The following is an 18,489-nucleotide window of genomic DNA, read 5'->3' on the forward strand; positions in this document are numbered from 1 at the left end:
ATGGGGCCTTGTTTTTACAGATTTTACTTCTGCAGCACTGCAAACTTTCACCTCCTTGCATTTTGTTTAGCTCAGACTTCCATTATATTTAATATATTTAATATATCAGTGAGCATTATGGGGCCTTGTTTTTACAGATTTTACTTCTGCAGCACTGCAAACTTTCACCTCCTTGCATTTTGTTTAGCTCAGACTTCCCCAGGGTTAAGAATGAGCTTTTGCATTCTCTGATCCTCTGGGCACCTTCCAATATGGGCTGCAATTCTCACCATCAATCCCTCCCCAAATGAATCTATGGTGGTCTGACTACTAATCATTGTATTTGGGAAAGCTTTATCAATATTTAATTACAGAAATTGTAATTATATAAATGAGTGTTTTCATTGGAAAAGCAGCCAAAAGTCTGCAAAAGTGTTTAGAAGCCCTTTTGAGTCATCACATCAGGGGAGGGGGGATATTAGTGTAGAAATAATGTGAATTATTGTAAATAGAGATATTTAATGCAATAATTGAGATGTTTTCTGGGGAATTACCTGAAGTGTCTTGTTTAATGGTGTTGAGTGGTTGTAAGGAAATGCTCTCATGAAAATCAGTTTGTTTGCAAATAATTGAAGAAGAACCAAAAGAAGAAGCAGCAAATGGTTTTGTGCAAATTCCTGGGAAATGAAGAGAAAAGTAGGAGATAAGGTGGTAATCCAAGAGCCAGAGTTGTAGCAGGATTGCTGGAATATTGCTCAATATGAACCACAGTTAACTGAGCTGCATTTGGCTACAGCTGCACAGGAATGAAGGCAATGCAGGTGCAAAGACAAAAGCATTTTGCTCTTGGTTCTGTGCCAGGGAAATCTTGTGAGTGTGGTCTGGAAAGACAGAAAATTTAGGGAAAGGATACTCAGCAAAGAAGGATAAACAAAATTCACCTAAAATCATCAGTGTTAAGAATGGAGCATGGAAAGGCTCTTAAAATCTCCTTAAGGATCAACCTTGTGATACTGTCTTTAAATCTTGATTTTTCCTCTTGCAGTTCAAGGAGTTGTTTTCAGCAGGATGATTTCCCTGGGGCTCAGCTGGGGCTGTTCTCAGGCTCCTGGCTTGGCTGTGCTCTGTCCTGCTCTCTGCTCACATTTCTGAGGCTGCCAGAGCTCCAGGAGCCTTTGGACAGCGCTGCCAGGGATGCCCAGGCTGGGATTTTGGGGTGTCTGTGCAGGGCTGGGAGCTGGACCTGGATAAACTTTGTGGGTCCCTCCCCACTCTGGATTTTCTGTGATTCTCTGGTTCTATTCCAACATGACTTTTCTCTGATAAATACATTTCCTTCCAGCCACAAGCACCGAGTGCTCCTAAAATCATTCAAATCTTGTCATTTATGTTGAATTCCTGTGCTCACTGCAGTCCCACCCACAGGTTCCTGAAACTGGCTGCACTCTCTGCGTGGAAAAAGACCCCAGGCTCCACTGAGGGTGCTGTTAATTCACATTCAGGGCAGCTTTCACTCTCAAATGTGCTGCTACAAAGCAGATTATTCCTAGGGCTGGGTGAACCAGCACAGGTATTAAACTGGAGCTAATTCTAATTACCAGTGTTGTAACAATTTTGTCCCAAGGTAATAATGAGGAGGTTTTTTGCATTTCAGTAACAATTAGTTGGTCTCTTTAAGGCTTTCATAAATTCCAATATTCCTAGATTAAATCCTAGATTTTTCCTATTCCTAGATTAGTTTATAATGTATGGCTTTCCATAGATTTTTGAATTTCATCCCTAACACTGACTGCAAGCACATAAAACCACAGCAACACACTCCAGCATATCCAGCTCAGTGTTCATTTAATTTCTCCCTGTTCCTTTCATTTTTAAAAAAATCAATTTCTATCCACATTCATCTGATGAAAGAGGGCACCGCAGGGCACAGAATCCAGTGCTGGTCCTGCTCGTTAGAGATCACAACCTGGAGCTAACTTTCTGATTAAAATACATTTTCCCTGTTCTTTCATGTTATCATTTGTTTCTGACTCAGTCGATGGTTCAGTGTTTGCCACAGACTGTGATTAAGGATGGGTGAGCCCAAAAAGAGATAAAACAAGAACAAGCCTGAACTCTTACCTGGAACTTATCTCCCTTGGCATTATTTATTTTTTTTTAAAGTCAGGAAAGTGGGTGGTGAATTATTGGAGAAAAAATTAGTTTAACTTTTGATTCGACAGCTGTTGGTGGAAAAAAGGCATTAGAAAATGCTCACAAAATAAATCCCACAAGTTGCTTCCCACAGTTTGAATTTATCTTGTGTAGACTCGTGTGTGTGGACAGGGAAATAAAGTGTTTTGTAAATGTTTGTGAAAGAACTACTGAAATAAAGTCAGGGAATGCTTCATTGTATGGAGAACTGTCATTTCCTGAGTCCCATTCTGATTTTATTGGGAAAATTGTGTTACATCTCCCATGCAGGTTTTGTTCTTGAGTACACACTTGAGTACACACTTTATAATTTATTGAATTATAAATCATCCTCAAATCACAGAATATTCTGAGGGGACATGCAAGGACTGAGTCCAGCTCCTAAGTGAAGGCTCAGACACCCTCGGGGTTATTTCACAGCCTCATTTGGGGCAGAGCTGGCTGCAGGACCAGCTGGAGAAGATTCTGAGAATTACACACAAAGAACTGGAGACCTGCTCACCACTGAATTCAACAACTCCGCGGCCTCTGAGGTTGGAGATTCCCAGAACAAGATGTTCTTCAAAGAAATCAGCGCTCAAGGAGGGTCCAATGCCTTTGGCAGGAATTAAGTAACATTTCTGACCCTCTTTCCAGCACAGGCTCATTTCTTCTCTGAGGGCTGTTATGAAACACAGCATTTCACAAAATGAATGCAGAAATTGGAAATGGGTGTTCATATTTGGAATAGACTGAAATTGGGGAAGGGAGCTTGGGGTGAGCTCAGTGATATAATCAGACATCAGAGAAAGCACACAGGGGGTCAATGTTATACAGGAAAGCCATAGCAAGGAAAATTAAAGTAGTTCAGTGGGCAAAAGAGCTCAGCATTTTAAGGTCTTCTAAAATAATCAGAATTTCAGGGTCAGGGATTCCCCCATCCTTTTCTAATTGTGTTGGGTTGGTTGTGCTGTGGAGGAGCAAAAAGGAAAAAATCCTGAACCACACAATCATGGGATATCCAGAGTGGGAAGGGACACACAGAGTTTATCCAGGTCCAGCTCCCAGCCCTGCCCAGACCCCCCAACATCCCACCCTGGGCATCCCTGGAGCTCTGGCAGCCTCGGGGCCGTGCCCATTCCCTGGGGAGCCTGGGCAGTGCCAGCAGCCTCTGGGGGAAGAACCTTGCCCTGATCTGCAACCTGAGCCTGGCACAGATTCACTCCCTTCCCTCATAAAGTGTCGGTGGAGCCAGGAAAGGCCAGCTGGGAGGAGATGTGATCAGAGAGGAATATGACCTGAAATTCCCAGGCAATCCGTTTTTATCCTTATGAACATCTTTGCTCCTGAGGAGGATCCCAGGAGCAGAGGTTTGCGTTTTCATGGCCCTCAGAGATGTTTGGGCAAGTTTTGCTTTCTAAACCATCCAACAGAAGAGCGATTTCACATTTTATCCTGGAAGACAGACCTGAAAGTTCAATCTTCCTCTTTCCTCCTCTTCCACCACCTCACCAACAGCAGAACCCAAAGGGAAACAAACCCCGAGCGCAGAGGGCTGGGCACAGGCAGAGGAGAGCCGGGATTTTAGCGTCAGGAGGAGGGAAACGGGAGCTAATGAGAATCCTTTAACTGTGATCTTCTCTTTCTTGCCACAAGCCTCAGGTTCAAGGGCACTCAGAGACAACCAAGAGCCCTGGAAGGATCCCAGCTGAGCGCCCTGTGTGTCACCGATAGCTCCGGCTTGGGAAGCCCTGAGCCTCAGAGAAGTGCTTGGGTTATCTGTACACACAGACTGCAGCGTAATCTCTTTTTATCTGATCTGAGAAGAAAGGGAATCCCTCCTGTCTTGTCCCTTTTGGGCTTTTATCTCTCCTATTTTAGGTTGTTGGGGGTTTTTTGGTTATTTTTTTTGACAAAGACTCAGGCTCACTTTTCTCATGAATTTCCCACTCTCCTGCCTGCGGCTCTTCAGAGCAGGAGGGCAGAAGGATGCAAAAGAGATCACAGGCTTGAAAAGATGGGAATGTGCCAGATCCTCTGTGTAAATCTGAATTTTGCAGTTGACTCCAGTGGAGTGGGCTCTATTTACGCCCACATTAAACTCATTAATTTCCACAGGAGTCCCTAGAATTTAAACCCCCTGATTTCATGTCAGCTTGCTACTCTTTCGCAACGTTAAAATAACGGGGGTGAGGGGATTAAAACTCCTGATAATGCACTCCACTGATGCCGTAGGGAAAATATTCTGCTTTCTGAGTCATTTGCCCTGAGCTGACTTTCTTTTTTGAATGGTTCAGGGGGTTTCCTTCTTTAGCCATAAATCGCATGCAAATTCTTTGTGTGTGTGTGGATGACAGAGTGTGTGCGCCTTTCAGCAGCCACGCCAGGGAGAGGAGAGGCTGTTCCTTTAAAGCAAAAAAAAAAAAATTGCCTTCAGGCGTCCTATTACAGTGGAACGAGCCAAGGATGAGGATTTGCAGCTCAGCTATATAAACCCAGCAGAATCTGGCTGCTCTGACCAGTTTGCCTTGCTGTCAAAGCTCGCTGCCTTGCGCTCGCACACACGGACAACGCAACTCCGCCGAGTTTTGACAGGACGGCAACAAAAGTCAGGAGCGCCGAGCTGGCTTTGAACAGCGTATTTATTTCATGGAGGCTGCTCACAGCGGGATCTAAGCTCTGCCAGAGTGGTTAAGGTAAGTCTGATTCTTCCCTGAATTAAAAAAAGTCAGGAGCTGCTCTGGCCCAGGAGTTCGCAGTGACCCCGTGCTCCGGCATCCCCCGGGGATGGGATGCCAGGAAAGGGGCAGGGATCCTGGTGGGAATAATTTGGGATTGGAACATGCCTGCCTCGAAGGCTGTGTGCCCTGTGCAGGGTAATCCTGTAAGAAACGTCTCGATGACATCCACCTGACCCAATGAATGAATGGCTGGATGCTGGGCATCCGCACAAGTCCAGGCAGAGGCAGGATGGACAGGCAGGCGAGGAAAGCAGATTTGGGATTTCCTCTTGGCTCCTGGAGTGCTGTAAGTGTTTCCCCCATCCTCACCTCGAGAACCAGACTAAATCCACTGGCAGGTTTTAACCCTCCCAAGCAACTCTTGTGCTCCTCTCTGTGACCTGATGAGAGCCAGGCCCTTCCCACTGGTCATTCCCTGTCCCCACATTCGTTTTGTGGTTTTTTTTGCTCCAAAGACTTTGTCACCTTCCTCTCCACCCCCACTGGGCTCCAGTTTCTTTTAAAAGTGCGGTAATATTAGCCTGCAGTGGGGAGCAAAGCACAAAGGAAGATTCAACTGGTATTTTATTACCAGTGCTCTGCTGGGTGGGTTCTGGGAGCGGGAGGGTGAAATTCTCCATCCTCATGGAAAAACAGAGGCACTTGCTCCGAGTCTCAGCTCCTCGCTCCCTGGTGCACTGAGATTTTCTGCATGACTGTGTCTGCACTTACCAGCGAGGCTCAAATTGGCTTAAAAAGGAGAAGCTGGCTGGGAGAAGGTGAACACATTTAGATTCATTTAGGAGCTCAACCCACTCACTCAAGACTTAGTCTTACATCACCTTCGCAGAGTTTTCCCTGCCTGATTTTCTGTCTGGCTACCAGGACAGAGAGTTTTTGGCAGTGAATCTAAACTTCTGAAAAGTCTGTCTCACACTATGGGAAGGAATGTCCAGGTTGAAATGGTGGTGATGTGTTGTGCTGCACAGTGGAGATACAAAATTAAAAAGCGCAATAAAAACACTTATAGAAGTTTTCCTAATAGAAAAAACAGAAAACAATGAGGTGGATGTGATTCTATGGTCTGGGTAAAAGCCTTGCTGTCCAGCTGTTTGGTTTTTCTCTCCTGATTTAATTTTTTAAGACTATAATAAATATTGGGAATTAATTTTACACACTTCCCAATTAATGTTACCTGTGGGGGCTGTTTTGTTGTGCTGGGTTTGTACATTTGCCTTTTAAAGCTGTGAAATCTTGAATGGTTTGGGATGGATTTGACCTTGGAGATCATCCAGCTCCAGCCATGGGCAGGGACACCTTCCACTAGCCCAGGTTGCACAGTTTAGGGGTGCTGGAGTCCAGAAATGAGGTGTACAATGGGAATTAGGGACCATCCTCTGAATCCTAGGGAAACTTGCAAGAAATGCGATTTCTTTCGGGTTGTTTCTTACTGATACAGGGAACTCGGGGACAAATTCATCTGGTCAAACTTCTTCAGATTCAAAGTGTTTAGCCAAGAGACGATAACTGGTCTGTGTGCAGCTCAGCTTCCCTGGCAGGGGATTTGGGAAGCCTCTGGAAGAGCTGGCAGGGTGTTCCCAGGGCAGGTGCTGCCCCTGAACTGGAGCGATGGGACAGGAGTGACGAGGGCTGTGCTTCCCATCACTGACCCAGTCACTCTCCCAGGTACCAAACTGGCATTCACTTCCCATATTTTGTGCTCATTAATTTTATCCTCTGGCTCCTTTCAGCCCAGAGAAGTTTCTTTGTAAGTCCCAGCCCTTAATCCTCTCACTCCAGTTACTTTATCAGTGTTTCCAGAGCTGTGGAAGAGCCAAAGGATCTGCTGCAAAGCCCCCAGCCTGCAGGTGAGAATGGCAGGTCTCGTGTGGACAGAAAGCAGAAATTCTGCTAAAGAAATCCCTTCCAGGTACACAGTGCTCGTGGGCACATGGAAAAGACAAACAACCAGACCCAAATTTCCTGCTCAAATAGTGATGTTAATGAGGTTAGAACTTACTGGGAAAACCCCTAAACACAGGCTAAAATGTACTCCACAAATTCTGAGTAACTGTTAGCTGGAGACTCTTTGAAAGCCATCCTCTTTTATTATCCCAGCTCTTTAAAACTGGATTATTTCTCAGTATTCACTCAAAATTAACTATCATGTTGCTATAACATCATTTCTAAAGGTATTTGACGTTCAGCTTATTTTTCATATTAGTGCTTTTAATAAAACATCTAAAAAAAGCCAAAGACTATTCATGGGTGAAGATGTTCTGACTTGCTGTAAAGAGACTGTCAAAGTTTGTTCTTGAGCATTGTCTCACTTTTTGATAAGAAAATGAGATTAAATGGCAGGGTCTGTGCTTTTTGGGCCTTTCTCATCCTTTTCAAGAGTCAGGCAGAACTAAAAAGCAGAAATGTCTGTGAAACAGTGATGCTGCTTTGGAGCCAGAGCTTTAACCCTTTCATCCCTCCTGGCAAAGCCGTTTGGAAAAATGGTTTTCCCAGGTCTGTGCTGTTTTCCTGGTACAAAACCACGGTGCCTCTGCCCACCCAGCCTTGTAGGATGTGTCCAGAGGTTCAAGTGGTGCTGGTTTAACTGTCCTGGGTAGGACAGTGGGTGTCTGATGGAAATGGATGTAAGGGAGGAACAGTTTCCATCCAGTCCTGTATCCCTTAGAGAGCCCTGGCATCCCTGGAGGAATATTATCTTTGGAAGGAAGATTAATGCAGAGGGTGGTGTCTGCTTTGTTATCAGCTACACATTTACCTCTGTGCCATCAGAAATCCAGAGTGGCCAAATAATTACTTTCATTTGAAGCCTGTGACTTGATAAATTCCTCCTTGGCCACGTGCCACCACAGTCTGCTAAGCTGAAGGGCCACTGACAGTTTTAAGGTCCAGTGACTCATAAAACTCCAGGCTTAAGAGTGGATGATTTACATCCCTAGAAAGTTCAAAATCTCAGCTTTCCAATAATAAAAGGAATTTGTTTTGAATTGTGTCAGTTTGGGATACAGGGCTTTGAAACTGGGCTCTGATTTACCAGTGTGTGCTTTCTCAGACTGAATTTCTGCTGTGAGTTTAGCACACCCGCTCAAAGACTGAGCTCTGACCTAACCCTGTGGTTATAAACTGCAGAAGTCTGAAACTACTGTAAAATGTAATAGCTGCCCTTAGTGGTTTTAAGGAAGCTGCTGATGTCATATTGCAGAAAAAAATCGCTGTTGCTGAAGTGGGAAACTAAGGAAGACAGCAATCTAAGTGAAAGGAGTTAATATTTTGTCATCTGGCAGGCTCAGAAATCTTCAAAACTGCAAGCAATTATTGGATTAGTAACTAATGAGTTCTGGACAGGAAACACCATAACCTGAGGTCAGGAGCTCAAAATAAGGGATGTGTACTGATTGCTTATGAGTTTTTAAGATGCAATTTAGTTCATGAAACTGTTTGATATTGAAGAGGACTTGTTGTCCACGGTTTTGGTTGGTTGATGTTGTAATTATTGCTCCAGCATTTTAGGTTGTATTAGGGGTGAAGAGGTTTAATAAATGATATTCTCTGCCACAAAGAACCTGCAGTTCCCACTATTAACTATTCCCAAAAGGATCTTTTTATGGTGAAGAGAAAAAGGAACTAAAAAGGCAGTTCTCTGAGGAAGGGGACTGCTGGAAAGCAGAGAAATGAACAACCCTGAGGGACAATCTTGAGTCGTCGCAGTTTCCACCGAGCTCAGGGTTTCTGCAAGTGGGGAAACCTCTCCTCCCTCGGTGCTCGCCGTCCACCCGTGGGTCTGACCCTCTGGCCAGTCAGAGCTGGAGTTAAAAGCCTTGCACATGTGGGAAAAGTTAGAGACTGGGCATGGTTCCAGCTCCTGAAATCCCTCAGTGCATGATGTAACCCCACGGCGTGGAACGGAGGAGTCAGTGGGATCCTGCCTGGCAAGAGGTGGCTCTGGAGCCTGCAGGAAGTGTCTGGGCTTTGACAGAAGGAATAGATGGGGTTCCTTCTACTCCAACAGCAAAGTTTGAATAATTTAGTGTCACGTTTTAGCATTGAATGAGTGGTAGATGGGCCCTTATAACTAAAATTGTCCTTAATGTCATTTCTCTCTCCTATATGCTGCCTGTCCTATGTGTTGCTGCCCAAATAACATCAAAAAACCTCCACCTGTACCTTCAGAGAGTATATCCAGATGTAGAATTCACATAATACATATTAATATAAATTCTACCCCCCAACACACCCCTCCTGAACCAATGTGAGGTTCTGCTGCTCCGGCTGGGGAGTCAACGGGAAACAACTCACCATTTATGTTCTTGTTTGGCTTATGCATGAGCCAATCACCCAAGACAAATCCATCCTGAGCTGATCTCGTCCCAAGAAATCTCTCCAAGCTCCCATCCCATAATTGTCTGCAGTTTCAATTAAATGAAGGCGGGATGGTGCCAAGTTTTCAGCTCTTCCAAGGGGCGAGCCCCGGTGCCCGAACAGGCAGTGGCATTTTGTATTCTTTGGGGAGCGGAGGGCAATGTTGCCAAGTTTGCATTCAGTCATCCATCACATATTAGCCCACTGGAGGTCCATTCTTCCCGAGCAATGGGGGAGCTCTGCTTCCTACTTTAAAAGATTACTCACACAGAAATCCCTTTTCCCCAGCCCCGCACGGGCCGCAGAAAGGAAGCTTTTCTTCCACTCATACAAGCGCTGCCTTTCCAAACTCCCCACAAAAATGATATTGTTTCATGCTCAGAAAACATATTCTCTTCAGCAATTGAGGAGAAAGTGCAGGGTGGTAGGACAGAAACCTTAAATACAGATTTTTTTGATTTTTTTTCCTCCAAAAGTGCTTGCTGGAATCATGGGCTCAACAAAGGTCTATTGTAGTGGCTGCCTCTTCCCATGGCAGGCTGGAGCATTGACGATGTGTGGACAGATATTGGCCAGGAGCCTCCCAGGATGCTGAAACTGAGAGCCTGGGGAAATTCCATTATAATGATTTTGGCTTTGGCTGTGCCCAACAGGCACCAGAACTTGCTAAGCTCGTAAGCCTAAAATTGCAAATGCTAATTTTGTTGTGGAATTAGGATAGTTAGCAGAATATTAATCCGAACAGTCTTGATTCTCACTTAAATTTATCTTCTTTTCTGCCATCCTGACAGCACAAAGCTAAAAAGGGAACATAAATTTCTTCTTCTGATATGCATGAAAATTAAACTGGGAGATCCTTTCCCTGTGTGCCCACCTGGCTAAAGAGTTATTTCCACCATGAAGGAAAGGCTGGAAAAAGGCTAAAAAAAGCTTTATTTCCAAGACACAAGTTCACTTTCCATTGCCAAGAAATCAAAAGACCTGGAAAGAGGCGGATTTTGTCGGTCAGGTTGGGGTTTATCTCAAGCACAGGATGCTGTGGGCTGCGGACTCTGGGGACTGTGGTTTTGTGCCTCTTTGCCCTGATGAAAAGCCTTTATTTGGACAGGAAAGGGTCACTCTCAGTGTGTGCTGAGCACTCCAGCACCAGCCCTTGGTGGTTATCTCCCTCCCCAGGATTTCATCTTGTCAGGAGATGATTGTTGGCCTCTCAAAAGGAGCTCAGTGGCCACTTTGCCCCGGTTCATTGTCTCTCCTGGTTCCTTTGGAAGGCCAGCCTCTTTTGGATATGCTGAATCCTCCTAAATAGCTTCTCTGTGCTGCAGGACGAAGGTCTATGCCAAGAAAGATATAAAGGTAGCTTGTGATCTGCAGGCAGCCCATTCCTCTTGGCCAGAGCCAGTGTAATGCATATTTTCCTTTTGCTTGTGGCTTGTACTTCCCTCCTGCATGGCTTGTACCACAGTAATTCAGGGCTGACTCCCGATGAATGCTGCACACTGTGGCCCACAAGGCACGGCAGAACGGGATACATATGAAGGGAAAGTTCTCAGATCATTTTTCTTATTGAAGGATTTTGGCCATGTAAACAGTTTCCAGGGGAAAAAAAAAAAATGCTGGCATTTCCCATGGCGAGAGCCCCTTATGAATGTCCTATCTATTTTTGCAGTTTGGTGGCCAAGTGGAGTGTTTAGAGGAGGATATACCACCTACAAGCCAGGGAATTTATATTTCCACTGCCAAGTGTTAATTATGATGTTGACTTAGCCACTTTACAGGTTAGCAAGTCAATCACAGGGAGCCAGCACTCCAAGTGCTGCAGCTCCAGGCTTGATGGAGAGCCTGCAGCACCCAGAGAATGCCATTCTCAAACACATCAGCATTATTTGTTGCTTTATTTGTCATTCTCTGGTTGTTACTTCATATATTTATTTGTCTTAGCAAGAGCACATTGGGATTTGCCAGGGTTGCTGCCAGAAAGAAGGAAATTCAGTTTATTGCCACCAGCCATGTGACAGGGACGCCTTTTTGGTTGTTCTGTTCCCTGACCTTGAACAATTCCAGGGATGGGGAATCCACAGCCTCTCTGGGTTATATGTGTCCTATATATTGTGTATCCTAATATCCTAATATATATATATTGTATATGCTAATATCCTAATAATAAACTGGAAAAAGGGGTGGGGGGCTTAATTTAATGAAAAATTAAATGAATTAATTTGAGAATTGAGTCTGTGGTGTGCAGCTCCACCTGGGAGAGAGCTTTTCCTGCTGACAGGAGCAATGCTGAGCTCCCTTTGGTGTTGGGTGTCCATGTCACACACATCACCTCAATGATATCCTTTTGCAGAGGGTGCCTTGGGCTGCCCCAGCTTGGTCTGTGCTCAAATGGGTCAGGAGTGGGGGACAAACCCCGGCTGCCAGACGGGAAATCAGAACCCACGGAGTGTTTTCCATGCCCAGAGTGGCCCTTCATTGCCTGCATTGTCCCTGCCCTGCATCCCCCCTGCCCTGCTGAGGGGATGGCTTTCTCCTGGGCAGACTTCAGGGGCTGCCAGCCAGATTCTCATGTGACACAATGGCATTGATTTCACTGGGGATCTGGTGCTGGATAATTGAGCTCCACGTCCCTCCTTTCACCAGCCCAGGCTCAAATTGCTGCCGCCCAAGGCTTCAGCGCAGGCAGGGCTCGAGTCACCGTGGGTTAAGAGAACGAGGTCAGGGCGGTGCTGGTGGAGGGCTCTCAAGCCTCCCATTAATGTGGCAGTGCCCAATTCGTTGACATTTGAGACAGCAGTGCAGATTTTTGTCCGGGTTCAGTCACTAATCACTGCTCAGGGCTGTGTTTATGGCTGTAATTTCCATTACATTACATAAGTGCCTCTGCTTTACATCAGAGCACTGCAAAACATCCTAGACTGGACTCTTCAGGAGCTGCCTCCTCTCTTTTTCCAAACGCCTTGCACTCAATTTGTTTCATATCTTGTGCCTCTCATTTATATTTCATTCTGCCTTGCCAAGCCATGGCTGATTTCATTCCATCTTCTCTTCACGATGTGTTTTGCTCTGCTCTGAGTTTGCTACCCTTCCCTGGGCTGCCAAAGATGCAAATTCTTGATGCTCCCACATGTGACAGAACTAGGCCAGGCAGATCTGCAGCCCGGGGGCGATTACTGGAAGTCAGATTTCAAGGAACTCCTTCTGTGGTCTTGTGAGTTAGAGAAATGTGCACATTCCTGTGTGTTTGAGGTGCTAGTACCAAGGACAGAGGAGCTCCAGCAGGGAGGAAAAGCTGCCCAGGGAAACTCAGAACTGGTTTAAAAGCAAGGAACTGCCTGGTGAAGGGTTACCCATCTGTTTCCTCAGCTTCTTTTAAAACCATGCCCAAAGTCTGTTAATGACAGGAGGCAAAGAATGAGAATTCTGGTCCCCAGGAATAGTACAGGCTTTTATGGTTGAGTCTTGAGTCATTTTTAGTGCTTGAATAAGTCTATGGTTAAGTCAAAGGAAAATTATAAAGCACATGCAAATATTTATAATGAATTCTGAAAGTATCCCGCTGCCTGCTGACCAATATCATCTGCAGCAATCCATACAATTAAATACTTTCCGTCATTCCAGACCAATATAAATGTAAATTGTTCGTGCTTTTAGTTACAGCAGAGCCATTAAAAGAAAAGAATTCCACCTCTCTTGCCTCTGTACGTGACATTCCTTCAGCTAAAATAATTTTAAATATGGAAAAGTGTGGGGCTGGGTGTGCAGAGCAGAATTTTGGCTCATCTCCTGTTCCTGACCTCCAGGAGAAATTTGAAAAGCAGCTTCCTCAGAGGTGCTGCACAAAGCAGAGCTGTCTCAGTGCCTATTCACTGTGGATTTGTTTAATATGTCAGTAGTTTATGGTTCTTATAAATGATCCTTATTTCTATTGCATGGATTTCACCAATGTTTTTGGTAAATGTGTTAATTTGGCATCTGTTTTTTTTTTATAGCACATCAGTTATTCCTTCACCTGTTGTGATTGTATTTATCAAGAGTATTGCTGGCTTATTTCCTACCTCTCATTATTAGTAAAAAAAGTGATGTTTGGTACCTAAATCATGAACTTTTGAGACAAATGACACTGGCCAAGTTCCCATCTCCAGGACTGGCTGCTGCTTTGTTCTCAGCAACTCCCGCTTGGCATGAAAGGGGTGGGAGGAAAAGTCAGAAGTCTTAAATTTCTGCTCTTCCCATCTCATCCCAAAACCACCTAGAACTTTGTGAAATGGGCTCTGGAAAATTTATAGGTGGTTTTGGAAGCAAGAGCGTGGAGAAGGGCCTGGAAATGAAGCAGAGCTTTGTGTGTGGAAGGAACACGAGTTGCTGTGATTCATTCGAGCGAGCACATGAACCTCATGGTCTGAAACTGCATCAGCAAAACCCTCAAAGTATTTCAAAGTGAAGCCTCCAGCGTCTACCCAGAAAATAATGAGCTCCTGACAAAGTGTAACTTGGCAGAGAAACTTTCCAAAGACAAGTTTGGAAAAGCGTAGATCTTTTCCAGCTCCGCGTCTTTGCTGCGAGCAGGGAAAAGCCAAGAGCCCGAGCGAATGCTTTTGCTATTAGCAAAGGCTTTATTAAAAGGTACAGGGAGTACTAAAGAGGCAGGAGTGGATTCTGCTGGGAGATTATGCACAGGAGCTGCTTTTGCTGTGAAAGGCTTGGTTTTTTATTTATTGGAAAAGGCACTAATTGAGGTTTCTGTGGCAGCTCTGCCCCGGCCCGTGTTCAGCTCCCTGTTCAGCAGCCCTGAGCTCTGCTTGTGTCTCCAGAGAGCGATGGAAAACATCTCTCCTGTGCTGGAAATGCACACAGGGGGTTCAGGCAGAAGCCAGGCAAAGGGAAGGTGTGACCCATCCATTCTGATTTCCACATTCCCTCAGATGTGACCCATTTCCCCAGCTCTGGTTCTGTTTTTAGAGCGGTGCCAGCTCTTCTGAATCCACTGTTGGCTCTGCTGTTGCCATCTCTGGTGTGCCCTGCTGTTTCTAATCCACACTTTTTGTTCTAGGCTCTATCTGCCATGGGCTTTTTCTTCCCCCTCTGACAGCTACAGCAAGAACAGAGGTTGCTTTGCAGATGTGAGAAAAAAGTACTTAGCAGATGGTGCTTTTTTTCCCTCCCACCCCTGAGTTTGCAGCAAATTGCTCCACTTGGCTGATTGCTGTGCCCCCTGCCAGGAGCCTGAATGCAGCTCCAGAGCACCCCACTGACCTGCTTGTTTTGGTTCTCTTTTCTCAGCTCCCATTTCCAGAAATTGATGCTCAAGTGTCCGAGTCCTTAACAAAACCCCAAGCTCCAAGGGCAGACTGAATTCCCTGTTAACTTGTGCCTCATCTCAGTCCCTGTGAGTTAGAGCAGCTGGGTTTGGTGTGAGATCTCCCGTGGTTACCTCTTGTAATGCTGTTTCTCCTTGTTGTTCTGTTATTTTTTAAAGTTCATATGCAACACATTTGAATGATCTTCTCTATAAAACAACCAGGCTGTTTCTTGTGGCTGCTGTAAAATTCCTTCTGTGGTCAGAGCTGGATGAAGGATTCCCCTGCACTTCCCATCCACAGGGCTGAATCACTTGGGTTGTGTAACAGCAGCAAACATTGGCACACCGAGGTGCAGGAGGATGGTGCACTTGTGTGGGAATCATCCCTCCGATCCCATAAAATACCTAGAGATTAAAGGACCTTCAGTTGATGCAATAGAATGAGCTAGAGCCGTGCATTTTGGGTCAGTTGCAGATTTTTCTCAAACTCTCTGGTGTCTTTCTCTCTGGGTTTTGGTAACCTTGTAATTTATTTCCATGGAATCATCTTATTCTGGTAATTGGCCTGGCACATCCTCTTGGTTTCAGAGTAAGGCTGCAGTTTTCTATTGTTAGCCAGAGTTTCAGGCAGTCCTGGAGCTCTGTGTTTGTGCTGCACATCTGGTCAGGCTTTCTTCCTCAGAGCAAAGGATTTCAGAGAATCAAAGAAGACAGAATGGCCTGGTTTGAAAGGGACCTTAAAACTCATCCCCATTCTGCCACCCCTGCCATGGGCAGGGACAGCTCCCACTGCCCCATGGGCCCAGCTCTATTTAGCCCCATTTCTCTTGTTATGGAAAAGAAGATTTGGGCATGGCAAACCCTCGGTCAGGAAGGTTTTATCTCAGCCTTTATTGTTGAGATGTAGTTTTTCCAAGCCTGGGGAATCCATTCTTTTTTGGCAGACCTGTTCAGTCCCACTTTGCCCTGACACCTTAATTCTGTAACTCACCATTCCACTAAACTCTAATTCCATTTCCCTTGCTGCTCTAATGGTTCACCTCAAACTTTATTCCAATTTATATTTCCCCATCATTCAGCAGACTCCTGGGTAAACCAGTCTGGCAATTTGCATTCCCAGGTTCCATAAAGGAGAATTTGTTCTCTCCAGGGAGGTCCATCCTCCCAGCACCACAAAGCAAGGCTCTGTGGTAAAGCACAGGTGAGCTCTGTGCCCCCTTTCCCTTCCCTCACCTTCCACAGGTCCCTGCAGGACAAATCCAGGAGGAATTTGCTCCTTTCCTTAAGCTGCAGGAGAACCAGGATCAAAATCCACACCCATATGTGTGCCACTGTTGGATATGTTAGCCGAAATATATTCTCAAAAATAAGATTATTCCAAATGAGCTTTTGTTTGGCATTTCCAGCTCAGCATTCAGAGTTTCACCTCCTCACATCCTAAAGGGAATAAACCTAATTTGTAAGAAAAACCCTTTGCTTTTTATAGATGCAGCTTTTTCATTTCCTGGGCTTTGCACCTCTAAGAAAGAGCAACACAAACCATGAGTGAGACATTACTTCAGCCAGCCTACTCCAGGCTGCATTATTCCCTTCAACTCATTCAGCAGCATCCTTTTTGCACAGTCTTATCTTTTTTTTTTGCCTCCAACAAGAACAGAATTTTTAAAGACATGATACACAGACATATTTTTAGCTGCTGTGAATCCCTGCAGTGCCATGGGTCAAATCCACCAGCTGGTCTAACATGTTTTGGAGGCAAAGGAGAGGTGGAGTTGTCTGAGACACCAGAGCAGCGCCATCGAATCCCAAACCTGAGAACCCTCAGTGTCTGTCTCCTCTGCTGCCCCTCCCCAGCTCTGCTCTCTCCCTTCCAAGCTGTTTGTTTTACATCTCAAGCCAAGCTGACTCCCAGCCAAACATCCTGGGGGAGCAGGAGAGAGGTTTTTATCCATAGTTATGATCCTTTGGTGGATATCAAGCAGGATTTGTCTTGGGAAAAGGAGAATCCCCGTTCTTGGAGTTGATATCAAGCTGAAGGAAATTGGGCAGAGCAGCCAGCAACAAGGAGCCCTCTGGCTCCTGGACCAGTATTTTTGAAGTGTTTTGCTGCCTGAAAATTCAGTCTGGCATTTGAAAATGAGCTGACATGTTTTACTCCCCGATGGGCACAACTCTGAGCTTTTAAAGGTGGGAGTGCACATGAGATTAATTCTCTTTTTTCTGTCCTGGGGTGCAGGAGAGGATGAGCACTGTGGGTTCAATTTCATAAATTTTCACATAGTAATTGAAGGCCAGGCTGCTCTGGCTTTTATTAGAAAAAGGAACAAGAATCCTTTGAAGAAATGATTGAGGTGGTTATTCTTTCAAACAGGCCATTTGGTTCAAAGCAAGCCATTACTGGTTTCAAAGATTTATAAAAAAAGGTTTGTCAGGGAATTCTTTTCTCAAGAACTCCTGAAATGCTGCTGACTCCCTCTTAGTTTCCTTCTTGCTGAGTCTTCAGAATCAAATGAAAGAAAAAACCAGAGTCAAATGAAAGATGGCACCTTTCACTGACCAAATATGTGGTGTGAAAAGCTTTATCTGTTACTTTATCATCACCTGGCTCCAGTTCTTTTATAGAAGCAACATTTACACTTTGGGGTTTTTTTTGGACACCCAGTGGAGAGGACAGTGGAGGGAAATAGTGAATGAAATTATATAAAATGAGAGGAACAAAAAGAAATATTTAATTCTGATATAGGGAACCACTGATGCCACCAAATAACTGATTTGAAATATTGTCATTCTAGTAAGTACAGTAAATATTCTAGTATGTACAGTAAATATCATTTATAAATGTCCTTGAGTGCTTGCAGAGAGATCAGTGCCAGCCAGCCAAGTCTTTCTTCATGTCAAATAAGAATTGGAGACAAATTTCCGTTCACCTCCTCCATAATGGAACAAAATCCCATTTCTGGTGAAGGGTTTGGCTGCTGCTGCAGGTGGGTGCTGGGTCACTGGGGCAGGGAGAGCTGTGGGATGGTTTGGGGTGCTGCATTGTGACCCTCCCAGGGGACATTTGGGTGTACCTGGTGTCTGCCACAGGGCTGACAAAATTTTGAAAATAGATGAAGATCTTTGTTCTGTCATCTCAGAACAAGGAATCAATTTATTGTCCCCCTTTTCCATCTTATTCATCTTCCCTTTTCCTATAGGGCAAAATGAAAAAAAACAAAACAAAACCACAAAAAAACCCCAATCTCCATTTATTTATTCACTTCTCAATTCTGCCAGAGCCTGTTTTTTAAAGACCCTTCTTTTGTGAGTTTAATCAGATGCTTGATAAGAGAAAAAGCGTTGCTAACTAACGCTGGCTACAAAGCAGCCCCTTCAGGGAACACATGACCTCATCCCCAGGATTACTCCAGCCCAGGAATTCAGCCTCCAGCACACCCAAAATAAACCTTTGCAGGGAAGTGCTTTATCCACCTCCCCTTGGCCGGGCAGACGCTTTGCCAACGTCCTCCTCAGTGGCTGGGACCAAACACGTATGGAAATTCAGATTTTCCTGCTCCCAAGCAGCCTGCCCTGCTGGCTGGAGCTGCCTTTGGGCCGCTGCCCTGCTGGAGCAGCCAGCCCTGGCACAGGGATGCAGTGGTGGAGCGGGGCTGGTTTTCACTCCCAGCTCCCTTTGTGCCTTGGGGTTTTGTTGGATGCTCGGAGCCTTGGCAGGCGGGAGCGGCTCTGGGAGCGGCTCTGGGGTCACACACAGCGCGCCCCAAAATCACCCTCTGCCAAAAGGTGGCACAAATCCCTCCCTGATGGATGGGCAGTGACACCATTGTGTGGTCTTGGTGCTCTCAAGGCCTTTAGCACCTAACATTGGACAGCAGAGATATCCCAAGGATCTCATCCCTGCCCATCCCAAGGATCCCATCCCAAGGATCTCATCCCTGC

At 45.3% G+C, this 18,489-nt stretch overlaps 1 protein-coding gene across 4 annotated transcripts in view; it reads left to right on the top strand.

The window, feature by feature from the left end:
- Nucleotides 1-4,684: 4,684 nt before the first annotated feature.
- The window catches only part of TNC (tenascin C), a 64,607-nt gene continuing 50,802 nt past the window's right edge, over nucleotides 4,685-18,489 (top strand). For all 4 annotated transcript variants that reach the window (XM_019008471.2, XM_015645264.2, XM_019008472.2 and 1 more), the window contains exon 1: nucleotides 4,685-4,847. The gene's annotated coding sequence lies outside the window, so the exon portion shown is untranslated. The remainder of the gene's footprint in view (nucleotides 4,848-18,489) is intronic.

The sequence above is a fragment of the Parus major genome, chromosome 17 (genome assembly GCF_001522545.3).
Source record: "Parus major isolate Abel chromosome 17, Parus_major1.1, whole genome shotgun sequence".
In the NCBI taxonomy this organism is placed as follows: domain Eukaryota; kingdom Metazoa; phylum Chordata; class Aves; order Passeriformes; family Paridae; genus Parus; species Parus major.